We start from the raw sequence: 17,807 nt of genomic DNA, 5'->3' as shown, positions 1-17,807 counted from the left end.
GACCCTGTGGTTGTGACACTGTAACTGACGGGCCGGTCCCGTGCATGCCGAGGCCAGAGGCAAAGGAGATATGGCTAATGAACAGGAAATGTACTGGAATGGCGGCATCTTGTACAAGTAACCTTGAGTAACCTACATTCTCCCTGTGTGAAGTATGCAACATATACCATTAGTACTTCTTCAACTACACCATAGATTACACAGACTTTTAAATAAGACAGAAATTACCTGGCTTTGTAAAAATTTCATTTGCACCCTCAGGTAAACTGCATTTGTAGGATAACACACCATGACTTTCACCAATTGTAACTTTTACACCTCTCACACTGGGATAAAGACTATGCATATAAATATTTAAATCCTACAGACATTCTGAAGAAACGTTAAAACAGAGGAGAACAATCCATCACTGAGTCACAGCATTAAATACAAGCAAGCCCTTTAACATGTTACATTGCACTGCTATTATCTGTTAAGTAATCATAGCCAGTCAGGCTCTTCTCATTTGGAAGGGAGGAAAAGGTTACCAACTGAAGTCAATGGGCATTATTTATAATTCATGGGCAGCATCCTTACCCCCAAGGGTCACATTAAATTCACAGAAGCTGATAACAATTGAGTGAGGTTGCTGGCAACCACAGTGAGATTATGTATAGTTACATCTCTGCTTTCTCCTTCTTTAGTCTCACTCTAATTCCCTTTCTCCGTAGCATTGTGCTGTGGATTCTTCCCCGCTCTTATTTTCCTTTATCATTATCTTTATGTTTTCGCTCTCTTCCTATTTCTCTCTCACGCGCTGGCTGGCATACCAATGAGAAGAAGTGATGTGGGACGCACAGCACTGAACTCTACAGTCCTTCCCTGGAAGACGTCCGTATACACTGGCCCTAATTGGCCTTAATTGGAAAGGGATGAACCTTGGGATATGAGTTTGTAGGTTACTATGAACTGCATATATGTATTCTGGCTTGTGCCCATTTGTCTCCAGAATAATGCATTCAGCCAAAGTTGTACACAGCACCTCCGTTTTAAATTTGGGTGTCTGCAAGCTCATGCGTTTGAATACTTATGTAAATATTATGTTTTTGTAGTCCTCAGGCCCTAGATTGCTTTTCCAGCCAGAACGAGATTTCTGTTATCACATGATCTCGTAAGCGATCCCCGCTCAAAGCCAATACTTGTAAGGCTTTATGTGTCTGTGACACCCAATATGTAAAAACGTGAAATGTATCGTCAAGAACGAGCTGTCAAAATGCCGTACATTCGAACAGTCACACGCAATTTTACCCTCCGCTAGGGCCACGGAGCTGGTTTTCTTAACAGCGGAATATCATTATGATAATCATGCTTGTCTTCATTTGGAATACATACATATTCCCACCACGATGACCAACCTTGCAGCACAACATAAAAGTCAATAGTGGGGAAAATTGTATGGATGATACTAGTGGGACTCGACAGCATAGGCCCTTCACGAGAGTGCACGCTGTGTGCATGTACAAACAGCCATTTAGCATTTTTCTTTGAGGATGACGCCACATGGAGAGGCACAATTGTTCTGTGAAGGGTTACCAGCCAATGCCACAGAGAGATGCTCAGAGAGACCGAGAGGATGTACTTGAGATGAGTGCTGCAACATATCAAGAAAGAGGTTTACCTTCAGTGGGTCATGAGTTACTTGGTGCTCTTAAAATGTCACTAAAAACATCATCTTTCACAGTGATTTGGTGTAAACAAGAGCTGCAACTAATGTACTTTCATTCTCAATTCCTCTATCAAATATGTCTCTGATTAATCAAGCAGATATTTAGTCTACAAAATACACCCGAGGGTTCGCAGACTTAATATCTAACTGCTTATTTTTTCACAGAAAAACATTTAAAAACTCAAAGCCATTTGGTTCCTAATGATTCAAGAAATAAGAAAATCTTAAAAAATTCTCACAATGGAGAAGCTGCCACCAACATGTATTTATCTTTGATAACATAATAAAAATCATAAACATCAGTTCAAATGCAACATATGACTTTTTTCATGGTCAATTAATATGACAGACGTTTATTCAAATATAAAATTGGTTTGGCCTATGAAATGCAACCAAATTTTAATATGTCTATAATAATTTTTCCAGTCCTGGATGATATCTTCTCATGTATACTTTTGTCAAACCAAATATAAAAAATTCAAAGAAAACCAGCAAATAGTCCTTCTAAAGGCTCTAACCACAAAGAATGTGTGCAATTTTTTTGAAATGAACAATTAATGGATGATCAACATTGCAATTACATTTATGTTAACCGATTCATTGACTTATTATACTCAAATATAATAAGCATTCAAACCGTTTCTGATTAATTTCCTTTCAATGAGGTAATCATTTAAAAACTAATGTTAACCATACACATTTTCTATATGTGAGTAGGTGGAACTAACTATGCTCCACCCCCCTCAACTTTAAATGAGAAAATCTGCAACTGATTGAAGACATGGATCAAGTTACAAGTTACTTTTTTATTCTGCTTCCATGTGCAAGCATGTGCACTCCAACCAACCTTCTGTGCCCTTGCCCTCCCCGGCCTGACAAATATGGAACTTGACCCTTTCTGAATACTGAAGGCGACCTGCACACTGAATATAACCTTGGCATAGGCGAAGGGTTGTTGAAGTGTGTTTCCAATAAACTCAAGTCTTAGAATGTGTGTGCGTGTGTGTGCGTGCGTGTGCGCGTGTGAATGTATCCATGCTCTGTTTATGTGAATTGTGTATGTCTCTGTGCACACAAGTCCGTGTCTTCGGTGTAGCCACGTGTGATTATTTGTTCATATACGACTGCTTTTAGGTGTGTGTTTGTGGGTGTGCAAGGGTTCAATAACCATGTGTGCAGCAGGGGGGCTCTGGAGTGTCTCAGCACCCAAGGCGCCAAGGACATGGCTTGACAGGTGTGTGTGGAGGACCTAGTGGTCTGCAGAGCAGCAGCGGGCAGCAGCACAATGTGCCCATTCAGGCCCAGAAGGAGACAACCGAGATATCGCAGGACCCCTGTGAGGAGGGGGGCGGTCATCTGGGGGCACGTCAACCTTTCACTGTGACTACAAAGAAAGACATAACTATAACTGCATCAACACAGTAATGGACTGTTTGACCCCATGCTGGCTCGCAGTTTACCCATATGTGACTGACAGATTCAAGCTGTCGACAAATTCTACTGCTGACAGATTCTTCTGAGTACACTTTGACTATTGAGACTAAATATTGGGTTAAATGTGGAACTATAGTTTGATACAAGAGAATGGCTGAGAATAGTCGTGACGTTTATATAGGCCAGGTGTGGAAACACAAGAAAGACATTTCATAGTAAATGATTATAGTTATATGCTACATCGTCTAATGTATCACAGTCCTGCTTTTATTCCATCTATCCGCAGTATGTGCCAAATCTGTCAGAAGAAAACAAGCTATTGAAATGAGAAAAATACAAATTCAATAATAGTAATATTATTGTGATTTTATTCAAACCATCACTGAAAAACAATTTACATGATCAGATATTCTGCAAAAATTTAAAAGACAACGATTTTAACGGCTTTGACTAATTTCCAACATAGATTCCTCATTTACACGGATGAATGGAGTGACCAATTGAGGTGGTAACATTTTACATCATCTCAAAAATTATTAACCGTTAGGGATAAAAAAAAAAACAACATTTGCAGCCACTGGACTAAGATTTCAAATAGCCCAATGAATGACAATGCATATGGACGCAGGCACGCACGCACACACACACAAATGCTCTGTTCAAGAGAGATTAGAAGAACGCACATCACAAATCACTGCAATACACAAGCTAATGACAGGATGAGACATAAATGGCCGGTGTCTGGAAAAATGACGTGGCTGCGTGGTCCATACGTCCTCAACGCACCTCTGACAAGAGCTTTTATAACGTGCGCACACAAACATGACGCCACCAGCGCTGCTATCCTTTCTGAAAATTGAACAGCCATCCTTCAGTTCCGACATAAATCTACATACAGGATGGGTTGAAGGGGGAAAAATTCATATGAATTTGATGCTGTGTGAGAGAATGTTTTTAGGGAAAGGTGCAGGAGGGACTGCTCAAAAGCATAATTAAAAAATAAACTGTAGAAAATAGTTTAATAATCTGGAAATTCTGAATGTCAGTGAAGGTGAAACTAAAACCCTTTTTTAGTTCCACAACATATCCAACATCAGCAAGATAACATTAACCTACATGTGTTTTTTTTGCCATACACCACACACCAGCGGTCTCTGAAGCAGCGACCTCAAAAGTCCCAAGGCTATCAGCCCACTAAATCACATTTGTAGAGTCATATTAAACACGTAGCCCCGAGGAGAGTAAAAGCTCAGCAAAGAATGATAGGCATCTTCCTACCACTGAAAGCCTGCACTGCATTATTCCATGGTACGGGCTGATGTGATAGCATGTGACCATCGACTGCTTTAATGTCACAATATGGGCTGTGGATAGGTGTTCAATTCTTCTTGGGCACAGCAAGAGATAAGGGCCATATTCTCATCAGGTCACACACAATGAGCAAATGGATGAAGAAAAGAAACAGTAGGTCTTGCTATTGCATGGCCACTGTGAGGAAAGAAAAGGTGGTGCTTCTAATCACAAGAAAGCTATGCATAGAGAAAAGGACATAATGAAAGCTTAGATGGTCTTCAGTATGTGCATTTGCTGGCAGTACAGAACAAGGTGTGCATATCCTTTACACTACAGTCTGACAGTGCCCCCAAAAGACCGCGAAATCCCACCTCCCATGTCGGACTGTCACCACAAATGTCAAACTTGGTCATCTGAACAGGGATGTGACTAGTCCGCAAGAGAAAAGGGGTGGGGGATGGGAGAAGAATCTGAAGGGGGAGATGCATACTAATTGTAAACCAGAAATCTTAGAAGCAGCTAGCATCTTCCTACTAGTCTCTTGCTGTTGTTGTCTAATTGGGCCTGTCGCAACAAGAGCAGAGTCATTGACAGTACAGTATTAGTACTAGGAATTACGTTACCATGGGCATTAGACAATTAGATAATTAATGACCAGTGCCAATTGCAGGAAGTAATGTTCCCTTTAAAAATCAAGGTTGAGAATGAAGGTGTAGGTTGTGGATGGGCACATAGCATGTCACGACTTAGGTTCAAAGTCAGTTTTAGTTACCATTAGCGTAACCCTAACTATATCATAAACTATAGCTTAATTACCATAACCGTAGTCTTTCCCTAACATTTAACACATTGCAGATTGTAGTGGGTAGACGCAGATATTCCAGAAAGCAAAATATTTCAGAGTTGTCCAATATTGACATTTTTCCATTGTGCCTATCGATTCTCATCAGTATGCACTGGGTTTTAAATTGTAAGTTGAAATGATTTTAATTGTAAGTTGAAATGGAAAAATGGCTCCTGAATTTGCTCACTGGTTTCCAGAGCAGTTAAAATGATCTTGCTTTTTACCTGTTTTGGCATGTTGTTTTTGTTAGGTTCTACTTGGAATCAGGTCAGGAGAGGTCATATTTCCATTTTAACTGGACATAATAATTCATCCCAGTTATCCAGTGGCGGTAACAGTATAGCAGGGCAGTAAATGGCAAACTATATACGGTGACAGTCAGCATAATTTTCTGGTTTCTGTTACCTGGGTCATGTATAGGTCGCAAATGAGATTTTAGAATGAGGTTCGGAGGTCATAAGATTGGTTCAACATATTTTGCATGCCATTTAAGTTGTATATGGGTATATGAAAACAAACTGCCAATGCACAATAACAGACATACGGAGACAGATGGCTGGAGGAGTGGGGTTTCTTATGCATGACGAATTGTCGCATCTGCTGGTGTGACTGTGCAAAGCACGCGGCCAGGGAAGTTCTAAAGAAAACAGGGGGAACCATCATCTGAAAACAAGCAAACAAAAGCCAGGCTGTCATCTGTTTCCAAAGTAACTGATCTTTTTATAGTCCGGTGGCATCTGCGGTAGTCGAGTCAGGCAGGAATCCTGCAGGGAACTGGGGGCAATCGAGGTGGCAGTCACTCTTCCGATACCCAGGTGAGAAAATATTCTGCCAAAATAAAGGCTTATATCACAGGACACAGCTCTCGAGATGGATATAAATCCTCAGGGAGAATCTGTAAGGGGAGCTTAAAGGATCCATCCACAAGCCTCGTCTCACCTTGTCATCCAAGCTACAAAAATCCGCACCAAAGGTTAGTCCGAGTTTGTCAGATGTCAAAACAGATCACAAAAACTATCATAACTACAAAGGTAAAGTGCCTGTGTGGCCTCTGTCCAGACCCGCCTGGGTACCTTTTCAATTCAATGGCATTTCCTAATTAGATGAGAAGGATGGTTTGATGTACATACTCTCATTGTATTAAAAAGAAAGCTTGAAGCGACCCCACCCCCTACCCTGCTTGCCTGCAGTGCAGCGATAGAGAAGGTTACAATTGTCTCTCTCGCTCTCCAGTCCACAGATGCAGGGGAAAATCGATGCACAAAAAGCACTTCATTCCTGCTCAATTTTTGTCCTTTACTGCCAGTATAATTAGAAGTAGCTTCGGTGGAGTTTCCAATCCGAATTTCCCCATCTGCTGGAGGTGTTGCCCAAAGTCATTCATGCTAAATTCAAGTTAAAAGGCTTATTTTGGGATTGTTTTTGCATCGACTCTTGTTGATTGTGTGGAAGGTGTGGTTATTGATAACAACTCTGTCGCAGTTCACTTAATGAATATATGCACTTCTTTGTGATAGATACTCTAAAGCAGGAAACAAAAGAGAAAAGGGTAAATTGGCTTCGTAATGTCATTGTGAATGATGGATTTCAGTCCTCCTTAAAGATACAATTTAGCATAAAGAAATTTCCACTTCTACCACACACTAAGAGAGTGAATCATTTTTACACACTGAAACTTCAGCTTTCTGCACTGATAGCACCAGCTGAGAGACAGAAATTAGCAAATTACCTATGTCTCATGGCTGCATCCAAGCTGCTGGCCCAATTATTTCTGCTCTGGTGAAATTGCAAAGGCCTTTCCAGCTGTGTTTGACACAAAGCTGGCTTAGGGAGGCTTACGACTGACCAAAAACATAAACAAGATTACAGGAGCCTAACCTTTCACAGTGCCCATGAGTGACAACAGAACCCCAGCTAAATGGACCTTTAATCTGGAGCCGTCAAAAGCACTGGATCGTCTCTCTACTTCTTTCAATACTACTCGGTAGAGAGTGAGCTGTTAAAAATGGTGGAACAAAGCAACCCTTGTTGTCTATATCAATCAATAATGGGCTATTCATTAGTAGAGACTATGTAGCACTTGGAATTAACAGGGAAAAATACATAACAATACATTAGGAAGCAGAAACTGCAGCCACAGGTGTAATGAAACTAGATTACGGATAACTGCTTAACTCCAGCATTCCACCGATGACTACGAAGGCAATAACTACACCTACCTTATTAATCATTATGGGCAGAAATCCCATTAAGGGTTGGCCTACCCTGACCTGAGTGAGCTCATTGTCCGGTGGCAAGCTGCAGTTATTCCAAGTGCAACTGGTACACTACTGTGTTAAGCTATGTGCCCTATGACTTTTTGCTACATTTATTATAAAAATAATAATAACAACAACTTCATTTTATATAGCGCCTTTCAAGGGATCCAAGGACCCTGTACAATTCACACAAACTTACTCACAAACAAAAGTCATGGGGGTTTGTAGGCCTTGGTGGGTTTTTTGTAGTTTTTTGAAGATTCCCAGAGAGGGGGCGTTTCGGATCTATGAGGAGATGGAGTTCCAGAGGGTAAAAGGAGTCCATGAAAAGATTATAAAAGCTTAAAATTTTGATGAGACTAATCTAGCTACCAATCTTTGCATTCATACAGTACTGAACCAAATATAGCGTGGCAGTCGATAAATAAATAAAATCAATGTCTCTGTGCTGTAAGACACAGGCTTTTCCATGTGGTATTTTATATAAACTATTTAATTATTGGATTTACAGAAAATGTGCTACATTGTGATATGTGTTGCATTCTGTATATGAAATTACCGCTATCATGATATGAGATTTTGGTCATAATACTATATGCTCTTAGCTGCTTTAGAACCTTAAAGAAAATATTAATATTAATTTATACCTAGAGCGAGGTGCGGAAAGCGGATGACTACAACTATCAATGCAGCCTCTGTCAGAAGACAGAGTATCAGTGTGGAGAACAGGAAGGGAGTGGATGTCAGTTGCCTGGAGAGGACTATGTGACATCACAACTCCCACTGTCTGTCATTATGTCTTGCCAATTATGTATGGATGTTACATGGCACCGCTCACCCAGCCGAACCAGTCAATACTACCATGCTGAGGAATGCTATAGTGAGACAATGGGAGACTGTGACCCTTGTTATGGAATGACAAACCTCCATGAGGGTGGAAGGGAAAGGAATTGGGCTTATGAGTGGGAGGGGGCTGTTTTCTTATTCAATATCACATTGTCAGCAGGCTTTTGGTGGTACTCGAATGATTAGATAGCACAAGAATGACAAAACCAAGCTTATTCACATCTGTCTGCAACACAGATTTTGTGTTTGGTGTAATTTATTGATAATAGTGTATGGTATTTAAAAAATGCAGGATATATCAGACTTTGTCAAAGATAGAATGATAAAGTCAAGGACATATTTCCAATCTTTCCCCAAACTTCCACCAACCTTTTAATTGGTAAAAAATAAAGACAGAGTAGAATTTTATCATATGAACAAATAAGTCTATTCAACACAGTTTCTAAGTCTAAAGTTTGTAAACATCATACAGGAAAAAGAAGCGCAATGGACCGTAATGTTAATTTTATCCACTGTTCCCACAAGTTACCTGTTAGAACCACAAGGTGTGTTGCCCTTAACTGGAGGGAGGATTTTGAACAACAGCCAAAATTTTCAGTGCACCGCATGATGTGCTTGATCCAGCCCTTGAACCAAGGTGATATCCCTGCATAGGAAGATGAGAGGAAAGACCCACCCCATTTTCTAGCTCCTAGCCCGTGGGGGGCTCTGTTCCGGCCTGCACCCCATCGCCTTTATCAGCGGCTTATTATTTGGATGAATGAGCTGGAGTGAGGCTCACGGGGCTCGCTTCTGACATAATGACTGATTACAGTCTTGTGGCTCCCGTCTAAAAAATCCCACAGTTGCCACCGTTGTGCCATGGCGGCTCAGCATCACAGGCAAGACCACTGTAAAAGTGGATGGGGAGAGGGGGGGGGGGCTGGTCTTTTCCGGTGACAGCATAACTGCTACCCAGTGCTGGAGCTGTCATGACTGACAGAGACACTGGTGGGGTCAACGTACTTGTCATCAGGTGCCTTGTTAACAACATTTTCTTGTAACTAAAAGGCTGTAATGGGAATAACATTAGATATTTCCATTCCTAAAGCCAAACAAGCAATGTGACTAAATAAGGTCTATACATTTTAATTTCTTCCCTGAATAGTAAGGAGAACATTTGGCACCTCTCTTCCCTGCAGAAATGCAATAAATACTAATGCATAATGACATTAAGCCCAATAAGACTAATACGGGTAACACGAACAATCCATGATGCCGCACGCCTTACGACGACTTACTAATGTATGTGGTGTATAGATGCATGCAGGTGTGACAGCCGGTCTGAAAAACAGACAGAACAGGCTCTGTCAACAGCTACTGAACAACAAGAGAAGTCATTCTGTCAGCACTTTTCAAACGCCAGCTTTCAGGCAGTCAATTAAGTTCAAGGTGAGACAAAAATGTGTTGTCATTTAAACGGTTTTGCTCCACTGGGGCGGTGCATCAATTCAGTCATCTCCATTCCAGAGGTGACAAAGGGCTGGCAGGGAAGTTTATATTTGCCAGTGGATACACAGTTCTGCTGTCATCATAGCAACCTGAGATGAAGCAGGATAGCAGGTGTACAAAGCGGCAAGAATTAAAAAGCACAGTTCCCCGTGAGCAGATGCTGATAAAGACGGGAGTGAACAAGGCACTACTCTTGTGGAGCATGCTGGCTGAGGCAGTCCTTCCTTCCAGCTCCAACCCCCCACTCCCGCACTCCTAAATCCAATCCTATCTTATTGATTAGGAAAATCAATTTGGTCCAAGTCACAAGCACAGAGGGAGCTGCTGAAACGCTGCAATATATTTTGAAGTCACAAGTGGAATCAGATTCTGATCAACTCAACAAATACACCTTGGCCTAATGCACGACACAATATGCCTCCTCTTATCAAGAAATAGAAGAAAAGGCATCACATGATAGAAGCGTAGATCTTTCCCTGTGGAGCTATTCCCCCTATGTGATAATACTTTTAACTGTCCACCTGCACAAAAGATTCTACCCTCTCAAATTCTGAATGAGGAAATGGTATTTTAATTTTAAAACATTCAGCAAGATACTCAACATTTCTGTGAGACAATCCTGCTTTGGGTTCCATTACAAGCCGTTTTAAACTGGATGGCTGAAAGTGTGGCAGAATGAAAAAAATGTTATATTGTAAAATGTATCCAAAAGTAATAGCATATTGTGAAGATGTCAACCTAGACGAGCACGGATGGATAACTGAAGACAGACAAAATGACTTCTGAGAAATGCACAATAATGACAAAAAGTTGCAAAACGACGACAAAGGGATGCATCGAGACAACACAGACGCAAATGGACCATAAAAAAGATGTAAAATGAATACTAAATATATTTCACATTACAATAGGCTTACAATGTAGGGGCTGCCTGTCATTTTTGGTATCCCATCTGACAAAAAACTTTCAGCAGAGTTATTCCATGCCATGGCCTTCACAACACCCTGCAAGCCAAACATTTAATTATTTTGAATTGGAAACATGCTTTGCCTCAATCTGTTGAGTAGTGGATCAAGGCGGTTCTGTATGTGAGGCTGTTTTCTCTCCAAGACACTTTAAAGAACATTTTCATCGTTTATAGAAACTCAGGATAAAATAGCAAATGCAATACTTTGAAAAGTATTATTCTAATATCTTTATGTATTAATCTATGTTATATATATAATGACTACAACGTGAGACAAAACAACTACCAGGCCGGCAAAAAAAACACAAAGAGCTTCATAATAACAACAAACACATGCAATATGATCACAGAGGGATGCTAAATTATCACTAAATTAAACAAAATGAAGGAATCTTGCACCTATGTAGGAGTAGTGGGGTGCCTTTTACATATCTGCACTGAATATTATTATAATTCTGTTTCAATTCCTGGTCTCTTACCTTATTTTATTATCAAAGAGCACAAAACATGAATTTAAGTGACTATTTGACATTTCCCTGAATATAAAATTCTTCTTTTGTTGTGCTTCACTTTGGTTCAAGGTGCACTATTTTTGACAATGGCTATGCGCAAATTGGCACCTCATATTTGCAGATACAGCAGCATGTGAACTAGGAAGCCATCTTCATTTCTCTTTGCTGGCCAATTAGTGGTCAGATCAGGAGGTCCCAGTGGTTAAGGGAGGCGTAAATACTAACCGTCATTTCCATTCATTTGTATGCGGCTGCAGGTGCACTACCTTATTATGTATTCAACCCCAAACCTGCCTCCCAAACAGGCCATAAATTAACTTCTTTTAGAGCTTCGGTCTCAAAGAAGCATTGCATCTTTGTTTGAATCCTCTTCACTGGTCTAAAGTTCATGAGGGGGAAAAAAAAACCTTGGTACAAAGGAAAGCCATCAATATTGTTGCAAAAAACTTGATGTCATACTATGAAATGCACATAGACAAATGTATCAGATTTTACAGAGTAGTAAAGAGTTGATGTACTGCGGCTCCGTCAGGCTTTGTCAGTTTGATAGGTTTTGGATACCTTTTAATACCACCAACAGGGTCATAAGAGTGGCCTGGATTGCTTTAAATGCTAAGTTGACATTTTTGGGTCCATATCTCCAGCAGAGAAAGTATAATTTCACTCGTGGGTATTTATTTGCCTTGGACCAGCTCTCTCATAGAAGAGAGAAGGTTAAAAATGTTACACAACTTTTGGGATACACGTATGATTTCTGAGAACAACAGAGAAGCTGATTTGAATTCTGGACAGGCAGAAACATAGGAGTCTGCACTTCAATACAAAGATGGCATTTCCATTCTTGAAACTATTTCACATCTGCACAAGCCTATAAATGCTTTGCACTTCATTTGCCTGCAGAAGTTGTTGAGTATTAAAATGCGCATGCTAAGTGTTTTGACCCCCCTAGGGACAACTGAACTAAGTGTCAAATTAAGGACGGACGGGTGGCTAGCAGATAATTACAACAGCAGTCTAAAACATGAGTTGTGTTGTTGTTTTTTTTTCAATTTTTAAACGATTTCGTCACCGGTCATAGCAATATATACACTCTACAATGTACCTGCCTTGCAGGCACACAGCCGAAGCTCAGTGTGTTCTGTTCCTTTAATACAACAGTTGAGAGAAATTGTGGCACAAACTGATTTTAATGGTCAAACACTGATCTTGTCTACTACTTGGAAACACTGTAGCATCTCGCCTTGTATTCTGACTCGTTGTCAGGATTACAGGTCAAAGAAAAAGCCAGTGAAATATTTCCATGACCTCATCCCACATCCTCAACACACCACCGACTTACTGGAGTGGTGTGAAATCCCTGCAAATCCGTTAGCGATTTAAAGAGGCTCATCAATACCCCACACGGCCTCCCTCTCTCATCTGAACCAAGTTTTTGGTTGTAAACCCGCCACGGAGAAAAGACCTGGAATGATTTTGATAATCCCCAACATCCTGCTGGTAAATAATGGGTGTGCTTTGGAAATGTTGGACGTTTGGGCACCGAATGGGAGGTAATCAACAGTGTTGATTTCTCTTCGCTGTCAATAGTTCATACATAGCTGTGATTGCCCTAACAGTTTTTTTTCAAAATTCGGACGTTACTGCAGCACTATGATATATTTTATCACAGATATCAGGCTACAGTTGCACTTCACATTTTATAGATATGAAAAAATATATGCTCCCATGTTGGATCCAGGGCTGTGATGAATACACAAAAATCATTGTGCCAAACACTCAAAAAAAGCTGTGCACAAACCTGAAGACCTTACTTCAACATGTATTTTTTTTTACAAATGGTGTTCTCTAACATTTTCTTCTAAATTTACACTTTGAAAGCATCCAAACATTGGGGTCACTCATCACAGAGCTGCACATAATCAAGCAACTAACTGTCTGTTCTTTCCATCAGGCACCAGTCTGATGGAAAGTCTCCATTTCAGCTGTAAGCCCATTTCCTGCAATTCAGTGGTCAGAGGGAAAGCTTCTGTCGAAACCTTGGTGTCCGGGGTCTTTATGAGACAGGACAACTAGTCTTGAGAGGCGCAGACCTTGAGGACCTTTCCTAGGCCGTGTGCTTTCTTTTTCATTTTCAGCTTTTGCTTTTCTTCCTTCGTGACATTCCTGCCAGAGAAAGGGCCCCAGCATATCAACCTGTCTCACTCCTAACAGCATGATAACTCCGGTCTTTGGACCCTTTGAAAAGTGCCTCGCTGTAGCAGTGGGTGAGATTTGGCCCACAGAACTGTGAATACAGTGTAGCAGGTGGCCTGCCTGATCCTGCTTTGCCACAGGTTTAATTACAATATTAATAGATAAACTGTGTATAGAGCATGTAAAGTATGTTTTTAGTCACCGAGCATGACCAAAAAAAGAGTCAGCCAACAAATATAAAGCATCTCCCTTCTCTGAAGGTATTTCTCTGAACATGTCAGCATCAAGCTGCTGGGGTAAACAATCATTCAACTGCAAAATCAGATTTAAAATCCATCATTTTGACAATCTGCGTGAAAAAAATGTTTCTTCTTCTGTAGTGTCCTTATTTTCTACCCCTCTAAAGAACTCATGTAGAGCTGCCAACACGTCAGTGAGTCAGATCTCATCATGATAGTCATGTCGTGCAAAGAGATTTCGCATAAAGGGTTTCCTTTTATGGAATGTACGAGTGCTGGGAATCGTGGCCTTTAGTTAACACACCTGACCCACACTCAGCCCTGATGTTCTAATGTGGTGGAAAATAAGAAACTATGAAGTAGACTGTGAACTATGTTCTTTTCATTAGTGATATTGCAGTCTGTGGGTCTTGAAGTGCAATCATTTATGAAATAAGGTGATGGGAAATTTGTTAGATTAATGACTTCTGCAATGCCACACAGTGCATCAGCATTTCTGTTGGCTGAATTTGTTGGTTATCAAGACCAACGATCAATTAGTTGATTTTGCTTTAAAGTGGCTTTGTCGTTTCTTTCTAAATAGTTTCTATCAAATTACTAATCGATTAATCAACTGATCATTTCATCTCTAAAAGAAACTAGTGCTGTAAAACTAGCTAGAAGGAAGAAGTAGTGTAGTTGTGTAGTTGATGAATAAAAACACTAATAAATGTCTTCCATAATAAGTGGCAGTGTACACGGGTGGCAGTAAAAACATGAAAAGTTAACCATAACCAATCAACAGTCTTTGCTCCTGAGAGAGATGACTGTACATTCAGCACGATAAATTGTGAATCTAAAATTTGAGTGTGTGGAGTACATGACCTTGAGCATTAAAATCTGTTGTGCAGTGGTATGCTAAATCACTGCAGTTAGATAAAGATATAAAATTGGATTTATTCACACAGTGATGTTGCTATAATGCTTTTCTGACCAGGGTCAAGTAAGACAGTATTTGGCCAAAGTTCTTTAGAACAGGTTTTGTGTTGTTTCAACGAGCAGGTCTCAAAGAAATGTACGAGAAAAAAAGAAATTCACCACAACTACCTTCAATTTGAGCAACAAAGAACAGAGGACGAAGAAAACAGGCAGGAAGTGTGTGTGTGTGTGACTAAGTTTTTTTTTTTTTTTGCAAATAAGCCACTGCACTAATCATCCACATGAATACACCAAAAAAAGCAGTCACTGTACATAATCTGAGCCATGAGACAAAAATCTAATAAAATTAAGTGGAACTGCCGAATGCAAAGAATATCACTTGCTGAAAATCGACATGACATTTTCTGGGGGGGGGGGACATCAATACCAAGAGTGGTATTATTTCTATAGAACAATACAAACTACCCGACAAAAAAAAGAACATGCTTTCTAATGAGGGAATCAAATTAACCCATTACAGTGTGTGTACAACACATGCAACACAATACAACAGGAAGAAAGATTTTATGTGCCAGCACAATGTGCTGGATTGACATCGCAACAAATATTGTGGAATAATAATTATCTCATAAAGCAGCTTATGAGGGTTTTCTAAGATTAAGGGTTATACTGTAGTACCGGGTAGTTAGATTTTTTTCTCACCATTTATTCACCCGCGATAACCAATTCTATCAATATGTAAAACAGTGGCTCATGTTCAGCACACTATCCTCCTGTTATGGTCAGCAAGAACACAACGGCCCCAAGAAAAGCAGTGGAACAATTATTTTTCATACAGCTCTGTCCCATCAGGTATGACACCAGATGCTAAATTCGACTGCTGTTGAATATATAACCAGATTATATTCCACGAAGAGCAGCATTTAGCTGAATCAAAATGCATGAGACAAGAAAACAAAGTGCAGGTTGACATAACCGTTTAGTCAGAAAGCATCAAATGTCCCCTCGAGTTTCCCCTGAAGGAGGAAGTCAAGGTTTTTACTGCTGGTAAAAGTAACCGTGTGCGTGTGTGTGTGTCTCATCTGCTTGAGGGCACTGTAGATTATGTGACAGATGGTACTGCAGTCCTGGACAAAATGAACGCACCCTAATTGTTAGAAAAGGAAACAACCAACAAGAATGTTGATGATATTCTGAAACGTGGGCAAAAAAACCGCAGTCAGTCACACTACTGAAAGACAAAAAGCCAAAGTCTAACTACTCGTGAACGAGGTCCACAGTTATTGTACCATTCAGGATACGATTCAACAAAGATATGAACCACATTTCAAACGATGAACTGGAAAACCTTATTGTGCAGTGACGGGAAAACTTCAGATCCGATTCAAAGTGATGGGGTTAGCTACCTTTTTCCACTTTGATTATGATGTTGAAAGACAGTGTGCTGTCCTCACATCAAAGCATTCGGTATACAGTGGCCCCTCAACCCTGCACCTCTCCCAGACACAGGACAGTAGGTCTGCCTCAGCACAGGCCACCGTTCTCCATCCCCTTGTTTCCTGTGTGTATTAAATAATGATGATATTTTTTGTGCAGTATTTATGTTTTTTCTGCACTAGTATCCTGCCAAAAGGCACCACTGAAAATCTGAAAAAAGTCAACTGACTTAGAGGGGATATTCAGAAAATTATTATATAACCTACACCAATAACTGAAATATTTTATTCTTCACACAGTCAACCTATCATGAAAAATGCATTCACTCACACCACTGCATATGTGGTACACTTTGAACAACAACGTGCACCAGGAGGGGGGGGAAAGGCCATGCATTGGTACAATTCATTGATTCAAGCACATTTGAAAGACACACAATTACGCTTTACTAACTTGGCTTTATCACCAAATAGTCCATTTAAATGTCAAGGTTTGGTTAGAAAAAAATAACTAACTGCCTGCATGACGTATAACTTGCCTCCATTGTCAACTTCTCTACAGAGGACATTTTTAGACCAGTAAATGGCATTTTATACACCATGTGGGTGGTTTAAAAAAAAAAAAAGAGGGACATTTCACAAAATCGACAAGGCAACACTATAACCCAATAGGTTTATTAAATTTTTATATCGGACATCGATATGCGGCGCGTTGGTCGGCGCTGATTACACCTGAACGCATCGATGGCCCAGCCAAAGTAATTAAGAGCGGAGCGCGTGCCGGGGCGGACATCACCGAGCACAGCAGCACCGCGGCGGGGCTTCACCCGGGAGCTCTGCCGTCGCCCTGGGCGGACCCGGACAGAGCCGCGACGCGGCGACATGCGCGTCTCGTTGGGGGACGGCACACTTACCGCGGATCTAGAACTCACCGGTGAGAGGCAAGCACGTACGTCGCGTCCGTTCCATTCAGAGTGCGATCTCTCTCGCAACTGTCTTTCAGCCGCCGGGCACCGTCCTTACTCGCTGCGCGCGCGTGAGGAGTGGAGTTAATGAAAGGGTCGAGGCGACAAAAACAACCAATCCAAAACAGTTGTCTCCTTTCGCCGCGTTCAATATCCTCGCCAAAAACGCCGTGCGTCCAGAATCCCGAGTCCTGGTGATGAGGCGGCAGGTCCTCCTCGTGTTGTATCCTCGGTGCGGTGCCTTACATCCCTTTATGGCACGAGGCGTCCTCCTGTGCGGGGGCTACATCACGTCCCATACAGCTGAGAGGCGAAACGCCAGCAGCCTTCGCCACTCACGCACACAAACACACACACACACACACACAAAAAAAAGAGTATCCAGAAGATTTTTTTTAAAAAGGAGGGGGGGGGGGGGGGGCGAATCTTGTGTGGAAAAGCTCCGCGGGTGGGTGAGGACGAATCGAAGTTGTTCTGGTCCAAACACTGAGCTCTCCGCGACAATGACAAACCCAATTGTGCGCACTGGCTGCGAGTGATTCTGTACGGAGAGCGAGGGGTTCGGAGAGCCAGTGAAAGGTGAGAGGCAAAACTCGGATGTGGATTGCCGCTCTCGCCGTATACTCGGGCTCCACCTAGCAGCAAACACGAGATAACATGCCACACAGCAAAGGACCCTCTACCCACAATCTAGCTCGCCTTTGGC

General features: G+C 41.2%; 1 protein-coding gene across 20 annotated transcripts in view; it reads right to left on the bottom strand.

Moving 5' to 3' along the window:
• Positions 1 to 17,807, bottom strand: part of LOC118288653 (adhesion G protein-coupled receptor L3-like) — a 192,960-nt gene extending 175,153 nt beyond the window's left edge. For 4 of the 20 annotated variants that reach the window (XM_035615117.2, XM_035615134.2, XM_035615195.2 and 1 more), the window contains exon 1: positions 17,069 to 17,807. The gene's annotated coding sequence lies outside the window, so the exon portion shown is untranslated. Of the gene's footprint in view, positions 1 to 17,050 lie in introns of all 20 variants that reach the window. The other 16 variants (XM_035615024.2, XM_035615041.2, XM_035615032.2 and 13 more) reach the window with 6 other exon arrangements.

This window comes from Scophthalmus maximus, chromosome 12 (assembly GCF_022379125.1).
Source record: "Scophthalmus maximus strain ysfricsl-2021 chromosome 12, ASM2237912v1, whole genome shotgun sequence".
Lineage (NCBI taxonomy): Eukaryota > Metazoa > Chordata > Actinopteri > Pleuronectiformes > Scophthalmidae > Scophthalmus > Scophthalmus maximus.
Note: the sequence above shows the minus strand (reverse complement) of the source record. Positions and strands in the feature narration are given on the sequence as shown.